At 36.6% G+C, this 12,241-nt stretch overlaps 1 long non-coding RNA gene across 4 annotated transcripts in view; it reads left to right on the top strand.

Annotated features, from left to right (window-relative positions):
- Positions 1-8,645, top strand: part of LOC306805654 — a 59,440-nt gene extending 50,795 nt beyond the window's left edge. The window contains exons 4-6 of one of the 4 annotated variants that reach the window (XR_013775256.1): positions 4,259-5,161; positions 5,249-6,905; positions 7,564-8,645. This is a non-coding gene — a long non-coding RNA (uncharacterized lncRNA). Of the gene's footprint in view, positions 1-4,258; positions 6,906-7,563 lie in introns of all 4 variants that reach the window. The other 3 variants (XR_013775257.1, XR_013775255.1, XR_013775258.1) reach the window with 3 other exon arrangements.
- Positions 8,646-12,241: the final 3,596 nt, after the last annotated feature.

Genomic DNA, 12,241 nt, shown 5'->3' with positions numbered 1-12,241 from the left:
TCTGTGTTCAGAGCTTTTTAGAGTTGAGTCAATGGCATATTTGTTTTGAATGGCTGCTCCTCGATAACAGTAACAAAAATCCAAAACTTGTTTACATCATTTATCATGCCTAAGAGCTTAACTTGAGACATTAAAAAAGCCACACAGCAACCAAGCAGAAAAATTCAATCCTTTAGAATAGTTTCTACTGGTGAAAAGAAGTTACACCAAAAAAGCAAAAAGAATGTTTTGCTAACTCTGGACCAAGAACTGCTTTATTTTTAAACTGGAACAACGACTGGCATAAAAAGACTTCAAGCAACTTCCTCTCCTCCCTGAAGATACTCATGAGCCTTTCTAGTGCCCCAGACTTGATGTTGTAGTGATTGCAAGGATAGGCCCATCTTGTGGGTCCTAACCAGAAGCCCTTGTTCATCAGAGTGTGCAAAATGTCACAAACGTCAGAGTCAAAACAAAGCAAATGAGGCAATTCCATCAATCCTAGGAAAACTGTTCCCATCTGAGCAGTACCTTCAGCTCTAACAGGCAGTTACATCAGCTGTGTAGAAAATACCCCTGGCCTATTTTCTTAACTTGTATTGCTACCTTAAAAACAAGACTTTGCCAACATCGATGTACAGACACTCATGGAGTTTTCAACACATTCTCAAATTGCATTTGTGGTCTAGGTTCTGTAAAGTGTGGTGATATTTTTGGGAACAAAGATGAAGCATAATTTCTCATCTGTTTCAAATTGCACATGAAAAATACTGAGGATGTTAATAAAAAATAGATTTACATACAGAAATTTCACAAAGGAAAAGAAATGCAGAAATGCCAAAATAGCAAAGGAAATAATGCAACCAGGCAATGATTTGCCATCCTCACATTTTCAGAATCACAGTTCTAATTGTTACAATCCAGTGCAGGGTAGTAGACACAGTATCTGAAAAAATACTTTCATAACTCTATGCTACCTTGAGAGCTCCTGATACCTAATCTGGAAGCAGACAGAACTCAAAAAGGTGCCTCTTTTCCAGTGAAGATGTGACTTCCCCTCCAAGTGCCTGGGGCACTGTGCCTCAAAAGCTAATAGCTTGAGCTGTGTGCAATAGCCCTATATTGTTTATATAGCACTTCACATGTTCAAAGCACTATGAGATATCAGCCATCACTACACTTTTATGAGGCTGTAAGTATTACCCACTAAACATCAGGGTTCAAATGACTTGCTCTTGATCAAAAGAAACTTTGTGCAGCAGGACCATAATTATTTGAATTTGGTAATTCTCGCAGACCATTCCTATGGCAACACAGAATGAAGAGGGGGATGGGATATTCAAGCCAATTGCTGCTATTGCACTCTGCTCTGGCAGCAAGATGGACACGTGTAGGATCTCTTAAGCAAACCTACACTCACAGCATCTTTTATAGAATATTCCAGAAAATTATTTTAAAATCAGAAGCAAAAATTAAACAAAAGGTTTGAAAATCCACAAGCATGTTTTTCTAAATGTGTCTATTTCACATATTCACTGTGAATAACATATAAGAAAACATGCAAACAGTACTGAAGTACTTCAGAAATTCTAAAAGGAGGTTCTGAAGTCATTCTGAAGCAGTTTGGGAATTTTTATACCAAGAAGATTAGGTGGCAGCTTAAAAGCAAGTTCAGTTTCTGCAGAAAAAGAACTATAGTCTTGTGTCTTATGGCTGACTACAGCAGGACTCAACTTTTTAAAATATAGGCTCTTTTTGCTCTCCATTTTTATACATATATTCCTCCCATGAAAATTTAACTATGCTGACATTTATGTCACTAGTCTCCAAGTATTGAGTCTCTGTTCCTGAAAAAGGATACAAACACAAAAGGAGATGTTTACAAACAACCAATGTATCCACAGTACATATGACAACCAAATAAAGGCGACATAAATGCTAAACAGGATAGATGCTGAAAGTTCTTTTCTTTACAAGTGAAACACTTTATCCAAAATTCTTAGCACTGAGATTGAAGACAGAAAATGAAGACTCTTATCCTCTGCCTTTCCATCCTGTGCTCATCCTATTCTACAACGTTGTCTTTCCCACCTCTTACATTTTGCCTCGTACACAGCTCTGGTTTCCACACACACAGTATGTTTTCAGAGCACAGCTTCACAGTTACTGCCTTAGAACATTGCCTGCAGAATCACGTGGGAAATAGATCATATTAATAAGACAAATACGCAGAGCACTACGCACAGTCCAGATTCATAAAATAAGAAAAGGATGTCTGTTTAAAGCTTTCATAGGAAGGGGGAGGGAAAGAAATTCTCTTCAAAGACAGCAATGAGTGCAGAGAGAATTACTAACATAACCTTTTGTGTTCTAGCCAGGTTGATCCTGTTGCTATGAATATTTACCCTCTATCTTACAACTTTTGCTTGGCATTTTTCAGGTACAGGCCACACAGAACTAACTCTATGCCAGACTATGCTTGCAATTTCTACTGTTTTGACTAACATTGCCTGAAAAGTCAAATTACTGAAATATTTGCTAAAATAATAAAGTTTAACATCAATAGGTGAGCATTACTTCATGGACATTAATGTAAGAACCAGTTACCATATTCCATCTACTGATCTAAAGAACAGATGTTTGTATATGATTTATGGACACTGAAATATGTGCATATCTTCCATAAATAGTAATGTGCTCCAGTAACAAAGAATGGAGAATTGTGATCCAAAAGAGGGAAATTGCAAGCAGTATTAGAATTTATGTACCAATTTCTTGGCTTTAAATAAAATGCAAATCTCATAGAGCCAGGGCCTGAATCCTGTATCTTGGAAAAGTGCTTACAATTTCAAACAGGACTAACAACATGAAGTAATAAATTGCAGTTGGGCTCAAAAGTGCAGATATAAAAGTCTGTTTTAGAACAGGAATGCAACTATGGTTTGTTAAATAAGAGTAACAATTTATATTGATTGAGATGCGATAAATCTAAACAGTAAGCAAAAAGCCAATATTACTGTGTGTACTTTCACATTAAATTTGAGCTTGGAAGCTTCTTTAATATCAAGATTTAATAAAATACTAATCAGGTAAAATTCTAATGGGCAAAGCATAGTTTTGAGCTCTGCAATTAAATTATTTTTGGAAGCGCAATCAAATATTTGATTGAACTAATATCACTGCTGCTCCTCACATTTGTTCTGTTCCTAAATTAGCTTGGCTAATCAGTATCCCACCTCATAGTCTGTGTTGTAAACATGTAATATTAGCTGATGAGTTTCATTTCAAGAGCACAGGCAATTTTTTGACAGAAAACTTACTCAAAACCTTGGTCAAAGCCTACAAGCACATGAAGCAGCATGTTTGGAGATGTCACAGTTCCTGGGCCATCAGAACTCTGATAAGACTGAGTCAACTTGAGATCACTCTGTGATGACTATGCGTGTCAAACAAGTTTTGATTTAGCTTAAAAACCACTTTTGTGGACAGTATTTCATCTCAAAGTGTTTTCTGTTTTTCCACCCTCTTATTCTATGAAGAATGTACGAAAAAGCAGCCTTGTAGAATGCAGAATTTAAAGAAGGCAATCACAACTTTTTTCTCCTGTCTCAGGCTGGCATACATTAGTGCTTCAAGATGTTATGCAGCTGCTACTTTTCCCCAGAGATGGCTGTACTCCAGTAAATGGTGAAATACTCCCTCAAACATCTCCTCCCCCCCCCCCAGAAGCGGGTAACAGAGATGTTTCCGTAGGTTTAAGGCAACATGAAAACATGGTGATCGTGTGGTTGGATTTCTTGAAAAATATTAGCCTTAGATTTACTGCATCAGTAATTAGGAGCTGCTGCTGGACTCCAACACACTGCAGAAACAACTGCAGCTAGTGTCTGTAGAATACAGTGAGTCTTAGATTACGGTGATTGGTATTTGATTCTGTTCTTGCAGCTTTTAAGATCACAGAAGAAACAAATACTTTTCATTTTCTTGTCTTGATAGCTGCACGGATTTTTTTTTACTTTCAGCATATAACTCGAAGTCATCTAAGAACAAATTGAATTTCTAATCACTACAGTCAACTGGATTTAATTCCTTTCAGTGGGAGCACAATCGTGTCAATACTTACTGAGATTTAGCATTACTGCTGATTTATTGAAAGTAAAATGTCAATACAACATGAAAATCTGTCATTTCAGAAAGGTTTAAAAAAAAGATGAACGCAACACAAAAAATTGAAAATATAAGAACCAATAACTTATCATTCTAACTCACTTTTTTCCAGATGAGCATCCAGTGTCAGCTGGTTCAACGCAGATGCCACTGACATCAATGGAATTGTCAGTTTACTCTAGCTAAGAATCTGATCCCAGGTGTGCTGCTGCCAGTTTTAGACACTGCCAATAGAATTCACTTTTGCAATTAAAAAAAACACATCCACACATTGCATCTCTTCCTGTATCCAAGTGTATAACTGGAAGTCTGTTGACAGACTGTGGGAGAGGGCAAGTGGAAGGTGGAAGTAGCCAACAACTGCATCCATGAGATAACTTTGCAGTATCAGTATGAACAGTGTTCTGTTGTCTTCCTTTTATACAAACAAATATTTGGCTTCAAAAAGTTTTAACTCCACCTTCCGCTAACAAACAATTCTATGTCAGCAAAAGAAAAATGATGCTGTAAACTATGTGGAGTATCTACCTTACAAATTTGTTAACATGGTATTTTAACCAGTATACAATCCAGACAGACTGTTTTAATGCACCATTAGAAAAAGTACGTAAAGCCACAAGAGGCCCCAAGGCTGAGCTCTGTGTCTTCACCTAAGTATTTGTTCCAAAGCAATCTCCCTGCTGTGCCAGCAGTAAGATTGGTAACAGTTCTAAGGCAGCTGTTTGAAGTGGCCTGCAAGCCAGACTTCTGGCTGGCTGGCATCTTTCATATCTCATCTAGCAATTGTATGGGCAAGAGACAAGGAAGAAAGGAAAAGGTGGGGCAATAAGCAGGGCAGAGTAGTACTTGACAGCTCCTCCAATTCTAATCAGGGAGAGGGAGCTTTTTGCCTCATTTTTACAAAAGGCAGTTGTTAACATGAGTGTGTTGTATAACAACTGCCCAGTATTAACCAGTACAATGAAATTGGAATGTTGGTCTTTTGATTCAACATAGCAAGGTCAAAATGGAAAAGGTAATTAATTAGAACCAAAGATGCAGTTCACATAGTATTGAAATAATTGTCTATTTGTGCAGCACAACAACCATATCTTCAATTTAGGTCAGGCCATCAAGAGGAAAAGGACGGAAGACTGAAGATGAGATGCTCTACTTCACACAGTTGCCCTCTGGAAGGACTTGCAAAGGCAGTCACTTAAATTAAGTACAGGTCATCAGAGAAGATATCTAATCTATTCCTAAGACAGGCAGCTCTAGCAGCCCAAATCCCTATGGCCTTTGCAGCGACACGATGAACTACTTCCTCATGTTCCTCTGTCAATTCATGTTAGGTTCCAGGTTTTTTAAAGCGATATTTCATGTACATCATGACCCTATTGCTCAAAGCAAGGAAAGTGCTTTGGTTTATTTATGACCTACTAACCTTAAATAAAAAAAAAAAAAATACATCCAATCTGAATGTTCACATAAGCCTGCAAATCTGAAATAAAATTTAAAATAAAGCTGGCATTTGTAACAGCTAGCTAAACCTGGTAAGGGATTTAAAAAGAAAAAAAAAAAAAAAGAAAACCAGATGAAAGAAGATGAAAGCATATTTACCCTGCATAACCTTCACACATCAGGAACCAGGGCTGGAACCCATAAATACCTTTGTGCTTAGAAGTTTCAGTCCATTTCAGAGGCAAGGTGACCAAGGAAATACTGAGGTTTTCCATGATGGGGGAATGGGGAGACAATAAAAGCAACCTGTGAAAGTAATTCCTTCTAAGAAGCAATCTAACCAGCCACTAGCTCTACACAGCTCCTCCTCCTTCACCCCATCCCAATTGTGAGATATCAGCCAGGCAAGCCCCCATACTGACATATGAAGTGACAGATGGAAGCAGGCAATAAGGGCATAGGAATGAGTACTGAAAGAAATTACATACAGAAAAAAGGGTAATAATGGGGCAGATCTTAAACATGAGCAACCCTAAACCATAAAGTTAATTCATTTGGCTAGAACAATGTTGAACAGATGCACATGCACATCAGGCTGAGTTGGAGAGCCTTATTCTTTAATCACTCATGCCAATGGACAGAGGTCTTCTCCTAACATCCATGGAATTAAACCTTTGAAATTCCAGTACAAATAAATGGTGAAATAAAAATAATCTAAGCTAAAGTACTGGCAGCAAATATCCTGTGCTGCTGTATTGGGAAAGAAAGGTGGGCTGCCAGATTTAATTAAAATTATTTAATTTAGCTATATTCATAATCACAGTGGCCTTCATAAATAAAACACATCTAATCTACCATAAAGAAGAAAATTAGTTAATTCTATTCTTGTCTAGTTCTCCAGTAGGCTATATTAATGACTTTCTTTTAGTTAAATTAGATGGAAAATACAGTTGAGTTAAACCATGTAATAAATACCTCTATAGGCAGAGCAACTAGCTGAAAGAAAGTTAGGACAAAATTGTCCCAATATCTGTTTACAAAACAGGCTCAGGCAGCACACTGATGTACTCAGGGTTCCCTTAACACAAGTACAGACAAAACCCTAAACATTTATTAAGTCTTATAAATAACAAGAGATGGATGAGAGAGAAGGCATCTTTAAGCAAAGGATAAGGTAAACAAACAAACAAACTCATACCAGTCAATGAATCAGTCACGTAATTTCAGCGCTATTAAGAGCCGACCTAGCAGAAAAGAATTCTGACAAGCTGAGCTTCAAGAACACCTGCATAAGAACATTTCTCACAAATGAAAATAAGGTAAAATTTCTGGATTATCATGGTTTGCCTTCTTATTCAGCCTCTAAAACCCTTCTACAACACAATAACTGCAACCTTAATTTTTTAAGAAAATATTATTTATTTTTATTATGATTAGGACAGTTGAGTTGGAAAGCTCAGAAGATTAGGAAAATTGCTGCATTACTGTGGAAATTTTTAAGAATAAGGACTTTACTGTATGATGATCACCTATGTGTGCACAGCATGCTGACATTTTAAAAAATGAAAATAAATATAGGTCAAGCCTTGATATACACTCACCTTTTTTCCTCCTGAAAACTATCAGAACAGGTACTGCATGTGTGAAAATTTGTAAGGAAAAAAGGTCTGTCTCTGAGATGTTTTTTGAAAAATTAAGCCTTCTTTAAAGGAAATTTATTTTTCATCAATTGTGAGCAAGTTCTAATAAAATTGAATCATGTCAATAGAAGAAATTCTGCTAAATTGAGCAATCTCTAATTGGCAACACTAATTTGTAAAAACCTTAGCCAGCTCTGTTCATTTATGGGATCTCATGTTTTATTTTATTGTTAAGTTCAGCCTTGTGAAATAACAGACAACATGAATCCACTCGTGCCTGGATCTCTAACCTTTATTTTTGAAGTCTGAATAACTGAAACATATTTTCTTTTTGTAGAAAGAAGTCTGGGAAACTGCCAGCTCCTTGCAGAAAAGACTGAAAGATGATGGGCAGAGAAGGATGTTGGTAAGACAAAACTGATTGAAGTTGCATCATCTGTATGATTAAATTCACTGTGTGAATTTTGATTTTCCCCCCCTACTTTCAGACATTTGAGGATGCAGTCAAGTCAATGGAGTTCTGTTGTAGTGGTTGCTTCAGTGAACATTCAACGCTGTCGGTGAGTTTGGAATTAAAGTGAAAACCATCGACCGTTGATTGTACCCTCCAGCTAACCATCCTCCTCCTTACTTCATGCTTTCAGGCCTTAACACCGAAGATAGCAACCTAACCATCACATGATGTTTCTCCCTCACCCTGCCAAGCTTTACAAAAAGGTCACAATCAACATTCATTGCTGTCGGTGGGTTTAACTATGTGGACAAGCTCACTGAACAATGAATGCAACTGTGGCCCCACATTGTACAGTTGCTGTTGAGAGGAGCAGCAGCTCTGAAGGCAATAGTGAGAAGCAAACACTTTTTATAAGCTGCAGGTTTTTGGTCAAAAATAGTTGGGGGTATCCCACTTTGTGCTTGCTTGGTTTTGAGTGTGTTTAAGTTAGCTGACTAGAAGAGAAAGCCTGCTGCCTTTTTCTGGGGTATTATCCTCAAAGGGTTCAATGCCACTGAAAATGTGCAAATTCTTATTTAGTATGTATGCAGGAAAAAAAGGATGCTCTGTATATCCGCTCCTAAGGACTCTGACATAAGAGAAAAGCATATTTAATTGCCATTAACTAGGCATTGCTGAAGAATTCAAAAGTTTATTCCATACTTGTCATGACGAATACAGCTGAGAACAAATGGGATTTAAGAGTTACGGATAAAAACGTTACATTAAAAATATTAATTAATTTTACATGAAACTGATTTTAAGAACACAAATACTACTGCATTTGCTCTTTTTAGGGATCTGAAAGATGACAGAGAAATTTATATCCAGAAATAATAATGGAAAAGCAGTTAAATTGTAAAGTTACTGTAAACTGAGTACCTATGTCACGTTCTGATTTTTGCAATAAGAAAATAAAGTGCAAATAAGCCAACAATTGTGTCCTTATTCCTTTATTAACCTGTTCAGACACAGAGAAGGATCAGCCTACACTTCTCACCTCACACAACCATCCAAGGTAAGTTCAGCCTTGAGATTCAGAGCAACTCAAATACTCTGAAGCAGGAACTGCTTATAAAAATCAGGAAAATTCACAGCATATCATTCTATCACTCATATCATTCTTTTCATTATGGGACCGTTTAGAAACAGTACTTTGTTCTGATTATTTACAAAGTTTCTTCAGCACATCAGTCACACAAGTTATCTTGTCTACTGAGCTTGCTTGGTTTAGCCACATTTCACTGTGTAGGAACTGAACAGCATAAAAATGTAAAGGCTGTCATGGGACAATGCATCTATAGTCACTTCTTAAACTGTTATTAGTCTAATTAAATGGTAGAAATGTATTTTAATCATGAAAGAGATCAGTCCTCTGTCACATGTGAAGATAATATTTGTAGACTCCTCCTCCACCATTTCCTCAAAATACATAGCCACACTAGCAAAATAAATCCTGAAATTATTTGGACATTATTTTAAATTGGTTTTTGGGAAGATTCTTTTTTTCATTCAAATATTGACTGGAGAAGAACCCACATGGTCTGTTGCTCACTGAATACTATCATGGTCAGAGAGATGAGTAAAAGTATTGAAAGGAGGAGTTGCTATGGATAAATGATTTCTCAGCAACACTGTTCAGAGATAAGCTTGTTTCTTTGGGTTTACCCATTTCTACAAAAATGGGAATTTGAATTACTACAGACTTACATATTGCACATAGATAAAGATCATATTAAAAGCAAGACTCAGAGGTATATGTTTTGTGTAGAAGGAGAAAATTTCAAATTAAGCTGTGGCTAGTATGTTTTTGCTACAAAACTAAGTTCTTTACTTAAAAAAACAGATTTTTATTTTGTAAAACATAGATGTGCTTTTAACAGACTTCTCAAAACAGAAGAATCTGGAACTTCTCAACACCGGAAGAACTAATGTCCTGGAACATAAGTGATTTCTGTATATATGTTTTCTCTGCTAACTGATAATGCCTGAATAATTAGCATTGAGGAGGGACAGACTCCACTGCAAGAAAAAAAATAAAGTTACAACCTTTTTTAAGGCAGTACTTTTCCTCAAAATACACATCTCTCCTGATTTCAATCATCACTTTGTTCTGTACACTTACTAATGGAAGAACAGCTATTCATGCCCTACAAGGCCTGGGTGCAGAAACCTCAGCCAGTATTGGCCTAGGCACACATAGTCTACTCTCATTACAAATACAAAACAAGTATTTCTACCTGGACTGTAAGATTTTACTGATTTCTGAAGAAGAGAATCTGCAGCAGTTGTCTTTTTAATGGTGCTTAGTATGGGAATTTATCAGTAATTTTAGTTGCACCATGTTTCATATAGAAATAGAAAAATGTCTCCTTAGTGCACAGATATATAGTGCTTCATACAACTTGAAATCAACCTCTACAGACTAGTTATTTAATAATATTCATTGGAAAACAAAACCATTATTCCACACCCCATAAGAAATGTTGGCTTGCATATGTGTTTCTTTATGCTGTAAAGCAACAGAACAATCCCAATTTGGCAAAGATAACTGTGATCTACTGTAGAAAGTTTTCATGGCCATTTTCATGTTTTTTGTTAATATCATACGTATGTACTCAGTACAATGCCCACAGGCCATAGAAACATTCTAGAAAATTGCTCCTCACAGTCACTGTAAATAATTCACTCACAGCAGTATTTTTAGGTCAAGCATATCAAAGTTGCAGTAAATGCGATGGACCTTGACATAATAGGAGCACTGCTTTTACAGCAGTGGAGGGAGAGGAGAGGGAGTGCATTCCCTCCATGAGAGATCAGCTGCTCTTCTCCAGCATGCACATCAGTAGCAAGGGTGTGTTATGAGGTTTGCATTGTTGGGTTGTTTTTTAATTACCTCTAAGTTCTTTTTTTTCTCCCTGGCTTTTGGCGTAAGATGATTTAAAACATCCAACCCAACAGCTTCTGTATGAATTCTGTAACTTCTGCTTAGCAAGTACAGAAACACACTCAGTTTTACTTCTAAAACTACAAGTCAAAGAATTCCTATGGTAGAAATAGTCTGTGATATTCAGGACCATGGCAGGATGAATATGATAGACTTGCTTTTAGGCACAGCTGACACCACCACACTAACATCTCTTGCTTTACAGATGGTGAAGTGACACAGTATGTTAAAGAGTTAAACATAGAAGTCATTTATAGTTGAAATGGAAGCAGTATCTAGACAATTTTAGACTTCAACCATGTCTTTCTGGGAAAAAGAAAAAAAAATATTGCAATCCTGACTTTTACCTCATACAAGTGGTTTTCTTGCCAATCACCTTGTTTTTTTCCTATTAATGTAATCTTTGTTACTTGCCAGATTTATAATGGTTACCAATTATTTTTTCAAGAAGTAGCATGGTGACACCCACTACAGAATAATTTTTACATCTTGCCTTCTCTTTTACTTAGATTTGTATAATTTTGTTTGAACTTTACTTTTTTTCTTCCCATACATCCTCCTTTAAGTGCAAGTGCCAGAAACTTAGACCACATTCCAAAGAGCCCAGCCAGGGCTAGCTGAAATAATCTGATGTCTCTTTATTTTACAAGTAATCACTGATCCTTTTCAGCCAAAAAAAGCATTTGTAATGGCACCACACAGTTAACACATTTAAATTTGTCTGACATTATTCCATAGATACAGTGTCCACAAGTTCTTCCCCCGTTTAAAATAGATTATTTCATCCCCTTGAAATGCAACACTTGCGATTTTTTGAACTTAAGAGATTTTTGTTCAAAATATAGCTCCTCCTTCACACCCCCCCAAAATCACTAATGTTTTGAAAATTAGTGTCAGAAATTACATGGTAACACATAGTAGTGGGAATGAACTTTGAATAAAAACAAAAGCCTATCATAATTTAATTTTAAAAAACTAAACTTTCCATTGTACTGCATTTCCCCCACATTATTTTAGGAATAAAAACTGCAAAAGAGGCAGCAGAAGCACAATATTTAACTCTTCCTGCTGTCTCCACCTAAAGGGTATTTACAAGCTCAGTACTTCCATGGCTGCGGTAGAGCCTTCACTTCATAACAACCAGTAACCACACACTAAATACAAAGATGTCTGACAAATGCACATAAGGGAAAGTTTGAGTTTAACAATTATTGAGCTGAGGAGGAAACAGGACAAGTCTTGAAACTGCACAGCTTTCAAATACACTTCTTATGAAAACTGACAGAAATGCCCAGATTCTACATCTTCTTATGAGATTGCCTTCACATTGCCACTAGAAATGAAAATACCCTCCTCCTCCTAGGTTTGGATATGAGCTAACACCAAAAATTTAGGGAAAGCTTCAGCTACAGAAACTAATCCACACAAGCCGTGAGTTAGAACAGAAACTGTCTACATTTTACAGTAAATCAGAAATAAGCCCCCAAGTTCTGCAGACAGAATACAGGTTCGTGGTACATACTCTGATATTTCCTGATTTTACTTCATTAAATACAGCTGCTTCCAAGATGGGTC

The sequence above is a fragment of the Erithacus rubecula genome (genome assembly GCF_903797595.1).
Source record: "Erithacus rubecula genome assembly, chromosome: 10".
Classification (NCBI taxonomy): domain Eukaryota; kingdom Metazoa; phylum Chordata; class Aves; order Passeriformes; family Muscicapidae; genus Erithacus; species Erithacus rubecula.
The sequence above is the reverse complement of the archived record's forward strand: the minus strand, read 5'-3'. Positions and strand labels throughout refer to the sequence as shown.